Source organism: Schistocerca piceifrons, chromosome 2, assembly GCF_021461385.2.
Source record: "Schistocerca piceifrons isolate TAMUIC-IGC-003096 chromosome 2, iqSchPice1.1, whole genome shotgun sequence".
Classification (NCBI taxonomy): Eukaryota; Metazoa; Arthropoda; class Insecta; order Orthoptera; family Acrididae; genus Schistocerca; species Schistocerca piceifrons.
The window spans coordinates 227,557,058-227,570,452 of NC_060139.1; the positions used below are offsets into that span (position 1 = coordinate 227,557,058).

Consider the following 13,395-nt stretch of genomic DNA (forward strand, 5'->3'; position numbering starts at 1 on the left):
CACATTTCGAGGTCGAAATGGACCATACGCAGTGCGATAAGCCACAGGACCGGTGGGAGGGAGAGGGGAGGGGGGGGGGGGGGGAGAGGAAGGCGTCGACAGTGCCGTATATCGTCAAAAACGTCGTCCTGTGATTCACTGGACTGCCGACCTCTCGTTTTCTACTCTCCAATGTGTGAGAATCAACGCCCCAAACACCCCAAGAGAAGTTGTAGTTCATGTCACCCTTTACGCCACGTCCCGAGGGCTCTTCATGTCGATTCTTAGCGGTGGCCTGCCTGAAATGTTTTCCTCGGCCATCTATAAGAAAAGCGCGTGATTCAATGTTGTGTGTCGTGGTTCTGATCTCTATTGTAGAGGCGTCAAAAGGAGGGGTGAAATGAGGGTAAGATGGGGTGTGACGACATCCGCAAAGTGTGACATGGCTGCATTGGCGTTAAGCAGAATTTTGGTGAAATTTAGAAATTTTTTGGAAATTTGTGGTAAGGTACTATGGGAACAAAGGGCAACGGCCTTGCCGCAGTGGATATACCGGTTCCCGTGAGATCACCGAAGTTAAGCGCTGTCGGGCGTGGTCGGTACTTGCATGGGTGACCATCCAGGCCGTCATGCGCTGTTGCCATTTTTCGTGGTGCACTCAGCCTCGTGATGCTAATTGAGGAGCTACTCGACCGAATAGTAGCGGCTTCGGTTAAGAATACCATCACGACGACCGGGAGAGTGGTGTGCTGACCCCACGCCCCTCCTATCCGGATCCTCCTCTGAGGATGACACGACGGTCGGATGGTTCCGGTAGGCCACTCGTGGCCTGACGGCGGAGTGCTATGGGATCAAACTGTTGAGGCCATCGATCCCTCAGCATGCACACTAATTAACGTAACTTAAACTGACTTACGCTAAAGACAGCACATACACCCATGCCCTAGGGAAGACTCGAACCTTCGACGGGGGGAGTCGCGTAAACCATGACAAGGCCCCCTAGACTACGCGGCTACAACGCATGGCTGTAATTTGGTGCCAGCGTGATACCATTAACCCACCTTACATCTGACATGAATTTCTGAACCGTAGCGTTTTTATCGCATGTGTCGATACCTTGATGTTTGAAGCGTCGCCGAGAACTGGTGTGACGTCGCAGGCCTACAAGCTTTTACCATTACAGAGGAAGATTTTATGCACCTTTGAGGCAAATTTCAAACGGATTCGTGGGAATGGGAGACGATTGCGCTCTCTCGAAAAAGTTATACGTTGTTTGCGAAGTGTATATGTATTGTTGTCCGTTCCACTTCTCGTGACAATGATGGGAGCTGCGAGCTGTTCAGATGGAGAGGAGGCATTAGCTGGCAAGAAAACGGTAAAGTAAACAGCTGGAGCAAATCCAGAAATCAGTAAAAGCCCATACTGATTATAGATTAAAGTGAGCCGCTGCGATTTCCTGTCTCCACCACAGTGACTACTGTAGGGTTTTCTATACGGTGTTCACTGGTAGATAGACTGATTCACAAGGAAGTTTTGTGTTCATAACTTACTATCTTAGCGCCCGCAGCTTCGCTCACGTAGATAGCATGGCCTGCAGAGATTCTTTTCGTTTTTATTTAATCGTATTTTTATGTTCTTCACAAATTGCAACGTCTTCTAAGCTTTTCGCTTAAAGTAAGGCTGTATAACGATAATCTTTTCCGAACGTACTTCTGACCAAACAACGGTTCTGGCAGCTGAAGTCCAAAGTTTTTGTTAATGTTGCCTTTTGCGTTCTTGTGATGATATTTACATAACAACTTTCACCCCATAACCAATATTTCTTTATATTTAACCGAGAACTGAAATGCCAATTTTCATTAATTTAGCTTTAAAAATTTTGTTAACGTAACGAAATATTCTCTTAAAAATTTTCATCCCCTCGCACTCATTTAGGATTTGAATTTCGAGAAACACTGAACGAAGTATTTTTTGTTTATTTCTAATCGAGAAGCCGAATACCAATGTTCGTACATGTAGCTTTAGCAATTCTTTAATAATGATTGCCGGCCGCGGTGGTCTAGCGGTTCGAGGCCCCCAGTCCGGAGCCGCGCGACTGCTACGGTCGCAGGTTCGAATCCTGCCTCGGGCAGGGATGTGTGTGATGTCCTTAGGTTAGTTAGGTTTAAGTAGTTCTAAGTTCTAGGGGACTGATGACCATAGATGTTAAGTCCCATAGTGCTCAGAGCCATTTGAACCATTTAATAATGATATATTTTCAAAAAAAAGCTTTCATCCACTGTTTTACCTCCATAGGATTAAATTACCAAACATGCTGAAATAAGTATTTCTTTATATTCGACTGAGTAACTAAATATAAGTTTTCGTAGCTTTACCTTCAAAATTACCTTAGCAGCGACGTATCTTCAAAAAGCCTTCCATCCCATATTTCACCCCCTTAGGAGTAGAATTTCGGACAAAAACTTCTTAAAGGATACCTAGAGTATAAGATCCATACCTTCTCCAAACTTCAAGTTTCTATCCTTAGCGGTTTGGGCTGGGTGATGATTAGTCAGTGAATCTGTCTGAGCCTATTTCACCACTTATTGGTTGAATTTCCAAAAACAGTGACATACGTATGTTTTATTTATAACAGAGACGCCAAATACGAAATTTCCTAGATAGCTCCGAAAATGCCTTCATAATGAAAAATTTCATTAAAAAGTTTCATCCTCCGTTTCATCCCCACAGGGTTGAATAAAAGTGAAACACTTTTTTTTTTTTTTTAATTACCTTGCTGATTATAACTGTTTGCTGGACCGAGACTCGAACTAGGGACGTTCACCTTCTGCGGGCAAGTGCTCTACCAACATACTACCCACGCACGACTCACGACTCATCCTCACGCCAGTACCTTGTTTCCTACCTCCCACACTTCACAAGAGCTCTCCTGTGAATCTTTCGGAACTAATACTTTTGGAAGAAAGGATATTGTGGAGACTTGGTTTGGCAACAGCCTGGGGTATGTTTCCAGAACGATACTTTCACTCTGCAGAGGAGTGTCTGCAGAAATGAAACTTCCTGGCAGATTAAAACTGTGTGTCGGACTGAGACTCGAACTCGGGACTTTTCCCTTTCGCGGGCACCTGCTCTACCGACTGAGGTACCCACTATCCGTTCGCACAGCTTCAGTTCCACCAGTACCTCCTACCTTACAAACTTCACTGAAGCTCTCCTGCGAAAGTAGCACAACAAGTATTCCTGGAAGAAAGGATATTGCGGAGAAATGACTTAGCCACAGGCTGGGGGATGTTTCCAGAACGAAATTTTCACTCGGTAGCGGTGTGTGCGCTGGTGTTATACTTCCTGGCGGAGTAAAACTGTGTGCCGGACCGAGACTCGATCTAGGCACCTTTGCCTTTCTCAGGCAAGTGCTCTATCGACACAGGAGAGCTTCTGTGAAGTTTGGAAGGTAGGAGACGAGGTACTGGCAGAAGTAAATCTGTGAGGACGGGGCGTGAGTCGTGGTTGGGTAACTCAGACGGTATAGCACTTGCCCGCGAAAGGTAAAGATCCCGATTTCGAGTCTCGGTCCGAAACACAGCTCTAATCTCCCAGGAAGTTTCATATGAGCGCACTTTCCACTGCAGAGTGAAAATTTAATTATAGAAACATCCCCCAGGCCGTGGCAAAGCCATCTATCCACAATACCCTTTCTTCCAGAAGTGCTAGTTCCGAAAGATCAGCAGGAGAGCTTCTGTAAAGTTTGGGAGGTACCTTTTCCAAACTTCAAGTTTCTATCGTTTCACGGTTTGGGCTGGGCGATGGTGAGTCAGTCACTCTGCCAGTCAGGACTTTTCTTCTTATATATGGAGATAGATATATAAAAAGTCAGCAGTATTTTTTGAAAGAATAAACTGTGCTCTCATGTTCAATGACAAACCTTGTTAGACCATTACCATGTCATATCTGATAAAGTCAGTCCAAAGTCTGAACTATGTTGTATTTGTCAGTTAACTCTTTCCTCCTTAAAACTTTCCTGCTGTGGACTGCTTAAGTCGCTTGAGTTATAGAATTTGGATTTAATATTCAGTTTCCTGACTTTTTCTCTGAATTTCAACCATCACTTTGAGCAATGGCTCGTTGACAAGATCACCACTACGCCAGACAAATCGTTTAAGTGTATCCGCGTAGTGCTACTCCGTACGAATCCGGGGCATGTTGCTAGTGAATAAATAGATAAATAACGAGTAAATTGACCAGCCGTTCCTCGTCTTCTGCATGTGGGGTCAACTAACATATTCTTCTTCTAACTCACAACTTCTATATCGTAGACAGATGTTGCTTGACTCCGTACAGCACAGGTGCGTTTACTCCCACGACATGTGACCAGGTTTGTATTTACGTTGTTTCCTCAGGTGGAGTACTAGCAGCCAGACGTGCTTTCCCCAATGCCGATACTCGCTCCAGTGGTCACTCGTTGTGTCGTGAGGTGAATACAAATATTCCGGACTCTTACACACGAAGAGCTGGAGTGATTTGTCTCCTCCTTCCTGGTATCCCCTCCCCCCCCCCCTGCACCTGCAGCAGGTTTGCTTTGCACGAAACTGGAAAGAAAGAAACTAATGCTGCTCTCAACACAGACGTTGTTTCGAACGACACATTGCTTGACTACGCATGGACCTGCTGCACGAGATACGTTCTAGCCTTACTCCGATCTTTAATCTGACTTACGTATCAAGATACACGGGGGACTTGCAGTTTCGAGTCAATATTGCAGTGAAGTTGAGAATACGACGTAAATATGAACCTGTTGGGAAATGCAACAGAAGTGGTAAGAGACAGAAAAAATGTTTAATTCAGCTGAGGACTAGACTCAGACGCCTCAGATTTCTGCTCTGAAATGATCTGAAACATTCTTTTTCATTCATTTACTTATTTTCTATGTAAAGATTTGTTGACTATGCGAGACAAAATTGGGTATTACCCTAGTGAAAGTTGTATAGAGAACGATAGAAAATATTTTACTTTCCAAGACAACAAAAACTGTAAATAAAAAATAATCTCTTTGCCTACCTAAAAACAAAACACGGAAAAGTCCTGCCCGGTGAAGAAGTGCTCATGAGATAGTCTGTACATGGGGAGAAGAGACTTTGCCACTCCATTAAAATCACTAAAACAAAGAAAAGGAAACAAAAATTCATTGAGCAGGATCCAGGTACCGTAGTTGTTGAGAGAGCGATAGACATGATTGTTTTTGTTGTATGCTGCCTAGTCATTAAATACGGGGTGCCTAGGAAAGCTGCTTTCTCGGATCGCTAGACAACTTTTGAACCAAATGGTCTTAATGAATTTTTTTACAAAACGAAACGATTGCAGTAGTTAACTTTGTGTTAAACACATGTGTCGCAAGTGTGACGTCCCTTCCCTCCTTCTTCACTCGCCGGCTGGAGACGCGACTCGTAACGATGTTCGTCCCCGTCGGTATGACGTGGAACAGCACCTGTAACTCTCGTAAGAACATAACTCCTCGCGCGGTATGGAAATATTCTATCTGTCCGCAACAGTCTTCTCAGCTTGTGCGAACTGGTAAACTGCAATCGGTAATTTTTATTTTGTGCCCGGTTAGTTCCGTGATGAAACAAATTCTTGATTACATCATTACGGTCGCTTTTCACATCGTACACAGCGAGGATGAAATTTTGCTGTCTACTATAACTGTTTGTCCCTACAACACACGCACACCGATATGTCATTCAAGATTAACGTCTGTTCAGTTCAGTAATGGTGACGCTGACGACAACTTTTGACTAATCGGCGTACTTGTCTTCCTTCGTTTTATTGTCTCCTACTCATGACTACGTATTGTTTTTCTGTCGGTGATCCATTGCTCTCAAGGTTTGTAACTGTTCATCAGTACGAAGGCTAAGTCCGATAAACCAATATCACTCAATTGAAGTCTAACACGCGTCTTACTATACCGTCGCGTTGAGAGCGGTAAAGATTAGCTTTCTTCAGTCGAATGACTGAGCAATATTTCAATCTCTATCTCATGAATTATCAAACCTCCTAAACTGAAACAAACTAATAGCATTTGCATCCAGACAACTATCGCAAAAATACTCTAGGGCGATTCAACAGCAACTAACTAACTGATCATTGTTTTGCACCACGCTTTACTTCGAAAATACGATGCATTATCAGAAATTAGCATTGCGGGTTTCCCCCCCTTAACCAAATAATCTTCTATGATCCTTCTTAACATAGGTTTCACATACGATTTTACATACCTTGTGAAAAGATCATACATATTAAAAAATTTCCTTTGCTACTGGAAATGGCCCACACGTATCACATGCTACGATGTTTAGAGGTTTCTTAGTTATTATTGCCTTTTGAGATGTCCTATACCTCTTGAGTATTTCTTGAGCTCTTTGCAGTAAATTTGGATAGAAACATAGTTTTTGTAGTTTCATTACACACTTATGAGCCCCGAAATGTCCCCATCTCACATGTGTGAACCACAATACGAGTCAATATACCTTGATGGAATGCATATCTTCCACTCGTACTTCTCAGTTTTACTATAAAGCAATACGGCTTCTTGCAATTGGTAATGACTATTAACTTTATCAATTGTTGCTGTTCTTAAATCACTTATTATTTTTCTCCATTTACCATCTACTTTCTGCATTTGCCCTATTCGCGAACACATATCATTAACCTCTTTCCCATAAGAAAGTGTTCCTAACATCATCACCTTAAAATCCATTACTCGCTCTTCTTCAACCTCATCGATCTTGGTAAACTCGATAATGCGTCTGTGACCACATTGTCTCTCCCTTTGACATGCTTAAGCGCTACGTCATATTCCTGTTGTAATAAGGCCCAACGCGTAAGTCGGCCATGTAACATTCTACTCGTCATTGAGAACGTCACTGCTTTAGGGTCACAGTATATCACTATCCTTTTACCATATACAAAATATCGAAATTTGTTTAGTGATCATATAATTGCTAATACTTCTAGCTCAGTAGTACTGTATGAGCGTTCATAACGTGATAAGGTTCGACTAGCAAAGGCAATAATTTTTCTAGTTTCTACTTTATTCTCATCGTCCATTTGGAATCATGTAGCACCTAGTCCTGTTTCCGCCGCATCTGTTATGAAAAAATCTTTATCCATCTGTGGATGATGCAACAACGGAGCATTTATTAAAGCACTGCGAATCTCGTCAAAGGCTTTGCTACAAGATTCTGTCCATCGTCATGATACATCTTTCCTTGATAATTGCAACAGACAGTCTTTATTTAATAACGGCTGAGATACAAACATTCTGAAGAAAGATACCAAACCTAAAAATGACTTTAGCTGTTTCTTATTTTGCGGATACGGACAATTTCTTATTGCATCCAACATTTTAGGATCTGGAATAATTCCTTCAGGAGTTACAATATGACCCAAGAATTTAATCTGATTTCTTCCAAATTTGGATTTTGCTAAATTAAATGTGACTCCATATTCTAGGAATTTCTCAAATACACGATTCATTAGCTCAATATGTTCTTCCCAGGTCTCTGTGGCGATCAGTAAGTCGTCAACAAATACAGTGTCCTGCTCTAGCAACTCTGCACCGAGTACTGTACCTAAAGCAGTTATAAAAACACCACCACTAACGTTCAGTCCAAACGGCATTGCTTTAAATTGGTAACTACGTCCTAGGTAAATAAACGCCGTATACTTTCTTGATTCCTCATCTATTTTAGTTTTCCAATATGAGCTTCCGAGGTCAATGGGGGTCAAGTGAAACATCTGTAATAGTTCTTTTAAATTCTCCGGGCGAGTCCTCACAGGCTTCATAATCTTATTAATATCACGTGCGTCTAAGACTAACCGAATGTCACCTTTCGGCTTAGTCACTGCCAATAATGAGCTTGAGTATTCGGATGTGGAAGTCTCAATAATTCCCCAGTCTATCATCTTTTTGATATCTTTAGTTACAGCTTCTCTTTTAGACCAAGGGACTGCATACGTAGTTTTACAATAAGTCGAATGAGGGTATGTTTCGATACAATATTCAAAGCCCTTAATTACACCTGGTATTTTATTAAATACAGGAAAAACAATTGCAAGACTTCTCTCAATTCAGTTTGTTGTTGGGGCGATAAATATTCCAATACTCGTACTTTTTCAGCGATGCTCGATACTAAAGTCTCAGCATCAGTTTCCCTAACACAATCATTATTCTTGAAATGCAAAGCATTTACAGGAAGACAATTAACGGTTAGATTCTGGCAATACGTCCCTAAAACAATCTTCTTCTTCAACAAAGTTACCTTTAATCGTTTGTCTTTAACTATAAAAGTACACACACCTTCCTTAAAATCAATCACTGCACCATAATCATCTAAAAAATCCATACCCCAAATACACGGCGTTGACATTCTAGACACTACCAAGAAAGTGCATTCTGTTGCTACTCCTTGTAGTTCCACTGTCACCCGTATCTGCTTAATTATGCGCTGCGCTTTCGCGCTAAACGCCCCTGACACTGTACAGCCTGTTACTGGTGAGTATTTTTTGTTGCTGACTAACCATATTCAAGCAACCCATTGTCATCACACTAACCGTCGCCCCTGTATCTGTCAGTACATTAACCGGTAAATTATTAATCTTTACTTTTACAATCGCTTGCAAAGTATACCCTTTTTCATTCGTTTCATTCCTTGGTTCTTTCATGAGATCTTCCCGAACATCCGGTTCCGTATTATACTCAAGAATATTTACTGACTCGCGGTGTTTGCCTCCCTCCTCAATACCAGCCACCCGAGGAAGGCCTAAAATGACTAGTACTAGCTTGACCGTCTGTCATTTAGGTTCCTCGGCGGTTCATGTACCTCTACTAAATGAACTTCATTTCTTGTTGGTGGATATGTATTATCCTCAACTACATTTCTCCCATCCGTCAACGGTATGGGTCTGGTAGATCCAGAAGACGTACCTGTGGTATTAGTGTTTGTCCAACCTACATTATTCATCTGATACGTTCCACAACTTCATTTATTCGGTGGCTCCATAGGAGCGCAATTATTCCTACGTCCATCGTCGGAACATCGATTGTTTGACGACTGCCGCCCCCCCCCCCACCCCCAAACTTTCTTTTCCTATTTGTATTTACAACGTTCACCCGTTTAAAACCTCCAGCTCCTGGTATCTGGTTATTATTTCCTACAAAATTCCCTTTAGAGCGTCTGTAATTCATATTCCAATTTTGATTATTCTTTTGTGCGCGATCCACATGTGCACTACTGTTCTTAGACTTATTGTTACTTTGGTTAAAGTCTGGAGAATGACTATTACTTCGATTACCATTATTCCATTGATTGCCACACACATTATTCCTAGAACAATAATTACTATTATTATTCGGCTATTGTCTCGCATTTTCCATCAGCATGTCGATCTAATCGATTACTGACATAAATCGTTCTACTCCACTATCGGGTACATGAATAAGTTTCTCTCTGATATTAAAATGTAAACTGCCTTTTAATATTCTAATAACATACCTACTCGAAATCGGTTCAGCCCAATAACGTGTATTTTTTAAATAGCGCTCAAAATATTGTCTCAATGTTTCTTTCTTTGAATTGCAAATTTCAGGCTGATAAACTTCTTTATGTAACCTCTCTTGTCTACTTATTGACCAATATTTTGCTAGGAATAGTTTTTCAAATTCGGAACACGTATTGCAGGTTTCGCTTACCTCAGCGGCCCACAATGCTGCTTCTCCTGCAATTTTTGATACTATGAATTGTAGTTTGTCATACTCTGTCCAACTACGTGGAAATACCCTTTTGAAAAATTAATAAATACTTTGGGATTAATGTTATTCTTTTCACTCAAAAAAATAGGATATTGTCTACTTTTGAAAATACTATGTTCTACCTTGAATGATGAAATACAACTTCTATGAACATAGGTATCATCCTCTTCATCCGATTGGCTGTTTACTTCCCATAGTTTACCTGTATACGCGCTATGTTTTACTCGGGGACGTTTGCTTTCGCAGTTAGATTTTGTAAGACTACCTATTTCTTCATTTTTCCGGTTTGGAATTATTGCTTGTTTGTTACTTTGATGTAGAGATGGGCAAACTGAAACACATAACTGTTTCGAAACAAATGAAACAGTACAGTGCAATGTTTCGGAAGTCTGTTTCGAAACAGTGAAACAGTTTGTGTTTTGTAATAGTATAGGTCTTCACATCATATCTTGAGTGTATACTGTATAAATATTGTCATAAAAACACAAATGAGGCGCGAGACCGCCAATCATATCGCAGAAAGTATGAAACTTTCACTCAGGCGTCTTTGCAGTCCCATATTTCCTGTAGCAAATGCGCTGATTTCGTGTCATGTCACTTTCATACTTTCCAAGTGGCCGAGGTCAGACTACATATGTATTCTAGGGCATAATTTTGATAGGTTTTATGAGTGATAATCTGTATGTGCTCTTGAAAAGGCATATCATGAGATATAATTTATTGAGATAACATTCTGGGAAGTGAGGCACTGAATTAACGTTTATGAGTGTGCCACTCACACTTTTATTACTCACAGTTGAATTTTCCATTGTTTGTCACACAGAGCAGGATGCAAAGGGACTGATGCACACAAATCGAAAAATTACCATAACAGACTGGAGGATATAGCACAATGGTCAAGTATGGCAGTTTCTCATCAAACATTTACAAGTTAGCTGGATACATCTCATAGTAAGAGCACTTGATAGAACTGGAAAACATTTCAACGTAACTGAAATGCAGAGATAGGTATGGTTCTTTGAAGTATAAAATCCAGACTAAAATTTAAAACAATCCATACAGTGTAATGCCTTTGTGATACCTATATCATGGAAGTTCTGCCTCTACACCACTTATAGTTCTTGCTAAAGACGTTTGTTTGAGGTACAGGTGCATGCAGTTCCCTCAAGTACTCACATCAAGCAGATGTATTACCATTTAATTATGACCTTCCCCAGGAAATCAGAGATGAAGTTATGTTGCGGCTGAAATGCTATTTTATCAGAGTATCTGAACGCCAGAAACAAAAGTATCGAAGTACCATTGTTGACTTGCCTGAGAATTATTTATCATACACAAGTATCAAGATGCCTATAGTGTCATAATCAAACACAGCACATTTACAAAAATAAACACACAAACATATACATACACAAATCAGATAATTATTCTCAAACACACAAATGAATAAATAACATACTAAAAAAATTAAACTCACTGAATGGTGAGCAAAACCGTGTCTTCTGCGTGCAACAAATTTGAGATAAATGTTCCTGTAAGGTAGCTGCATGCTTAATTTAGTGGACTAAACAAAATACTATCAAATATAAATTTAGTGCACTCAGTCCAGAGAAGGTTTCATTTCTGAGTAGGTCTGCTGTACCTACCTATTCCAGGTTGTAGTTTAGAAATATCATTTTTGATCCTTTTTCGCTTGAAAGACGGGATCGTGTGTCTGTTATTGTTTGCCCCTGCTTTGAAAATATGCGCTCACATGGAACATAGATGGCGATAATACAAAGACGTCGTTTCATTTTTAATTCAAAATGTTGTGGGTTTACTTGCGCTTTTTAATGTGATTACTCTACATGAACAGAGAAGCATATGTTATAGGAGATGTGTAATTTAACTGAATGTTTTTCACACTTTTATTATTTTAAATGCGAATAGTGTGCTTTATTTTATTTTTTGTTAGTGTTTATAGTGCATATATTACGCCACTTCGGAATAGAGCACTCAATTAGAAACGAAGCTTTATTTTCGGAAATCTTAAGCTTCATGCTGTTGTGTGTCAAAAAGATTTCGACACTCTTGAAAGAGTTTGATGAAGTAGAATATTTAACGTATTTCCGTATGTGTGCCGTGCCTGAATCTCGTCCAAGGCAAAGCGAAATGAAACATCACTGTTTCGATACAATTAGTCCGTTCCAAGCACAAGTGGACTGAAACAGCGTTATTTTGAAACAACGATACAGTTTCTACTGCTGACTCGAGATCGAATCTGGTCCCGTTATCCGACACAGAGCGGAATGGAACACCACTGTTTCCAAACAGTGAAACATAGCAGTTTGGAAACACTGAAACAGTTCCACGTATCGATACACTGTATCGAAACATAGAAACAGTGATAATTGGGCAAAAGTAATTGGTGAGTGAGACTCTTAGATGCATTCATCGACAGTTTTGTCTTTAATCTGTTTAAATTCCTTAACAAAAGTTTCATTTAAAGAACTATCCCTCGGTGTCTGTCCTAGTACCTGCTTCTGTGCGCTCTCGATGGCAGATCGCACCTTGCCGTTAACTTCTATAGTCGTATGTTCTATCCATTCAGATAGATCCTCTTCCAGCTTCTTAGTTTCGTCTAACAGGTAAGTATCTATTTTACTTAATGAGCCGCTCTCTAAATCATCTAGACGACCAGTTAATCCCTCTATTTTTTCGGTAATACTGCAATTATTCTCAGTCAAGGTGTTAACCCTTTCCGATACGAGCCCAAACTGTTGTCAAAAATTACTGATATTTTCATGGATTTTGTCTATACGCTCGACAATTTTAACTTGTTCTTTTTCTCGATTAACTAATCTGGATTCTATATTACCAACGTTAGCCTGATGTTGAATAAACTTGTCCCCCCAAGCAGCGATCATTTTACCCTGTTGTTCTGCAAATTTTCTAAGGCCTGTTGCTGATCCCTAAATTTGGCTTCGATAGATGCTTGCTGCTCCATTATCCTAGCATCGATGTCAGATAATTTGTTTTCTAGCATCTCCCGCTGTTCAGAAAACTTAGGATTTAAAGTTGCTTGTTGTTCAGGTACATCAGAAAATTTAGCATTTAATATCACTTGTTCAGCTAGCTTAGTATTTAAATCACCCAACATATTTAGCTTTAATAGTATAGCACTAACTACATCTGTATTTCCTGAATCGGTTTGTGCAACATTCATTAAGCATTCATTACCTGCTTTCTCTTTAGGATCAAAATTGTTATCATCTAGTTCCATAGCCTTACTTTCCATTCCAGAACCAGACACACTAGCTGTAATAATTTTGTCCGACTCTGTAAACGATTCTCCTCCCACGTAATCGCCTCATGTTCAGATAATTCACTTAGTTCATCACCAGATTCTGGAATGTTTTTGTCAAAATCGCTACGTAATCTCCTATTTCGCTTTGACATGGTGGAAAATCTTGTTAACTACGGCTTACTGCAGTTACAATATTAAAAAATAAATGTCGTGTGAGGAGGGCCTCCCGTCGGGTAGACCGTTCACCGGGTGCAAGTCTCTCGATTTCACGCCACTTCGGCGACTTGCGCGTCGATGGGGATGAAAGGATGATGATGAGCGCAAC

At 40.5% G+C, this 13,395-nt stretch overlaps 1 pseudogene; it reads left to right on the forward strand.

Annotated features, from left to right (window-relative positions):
• Positions 1 to 504: 504 nt before the first annotated feature.
• LOC124778058 lies at positions 505 to 622 on the forward strand (annotated as a pseudogene).
• Positions 623 to 13,395: the final 12,773 nt, after the last annotated feature.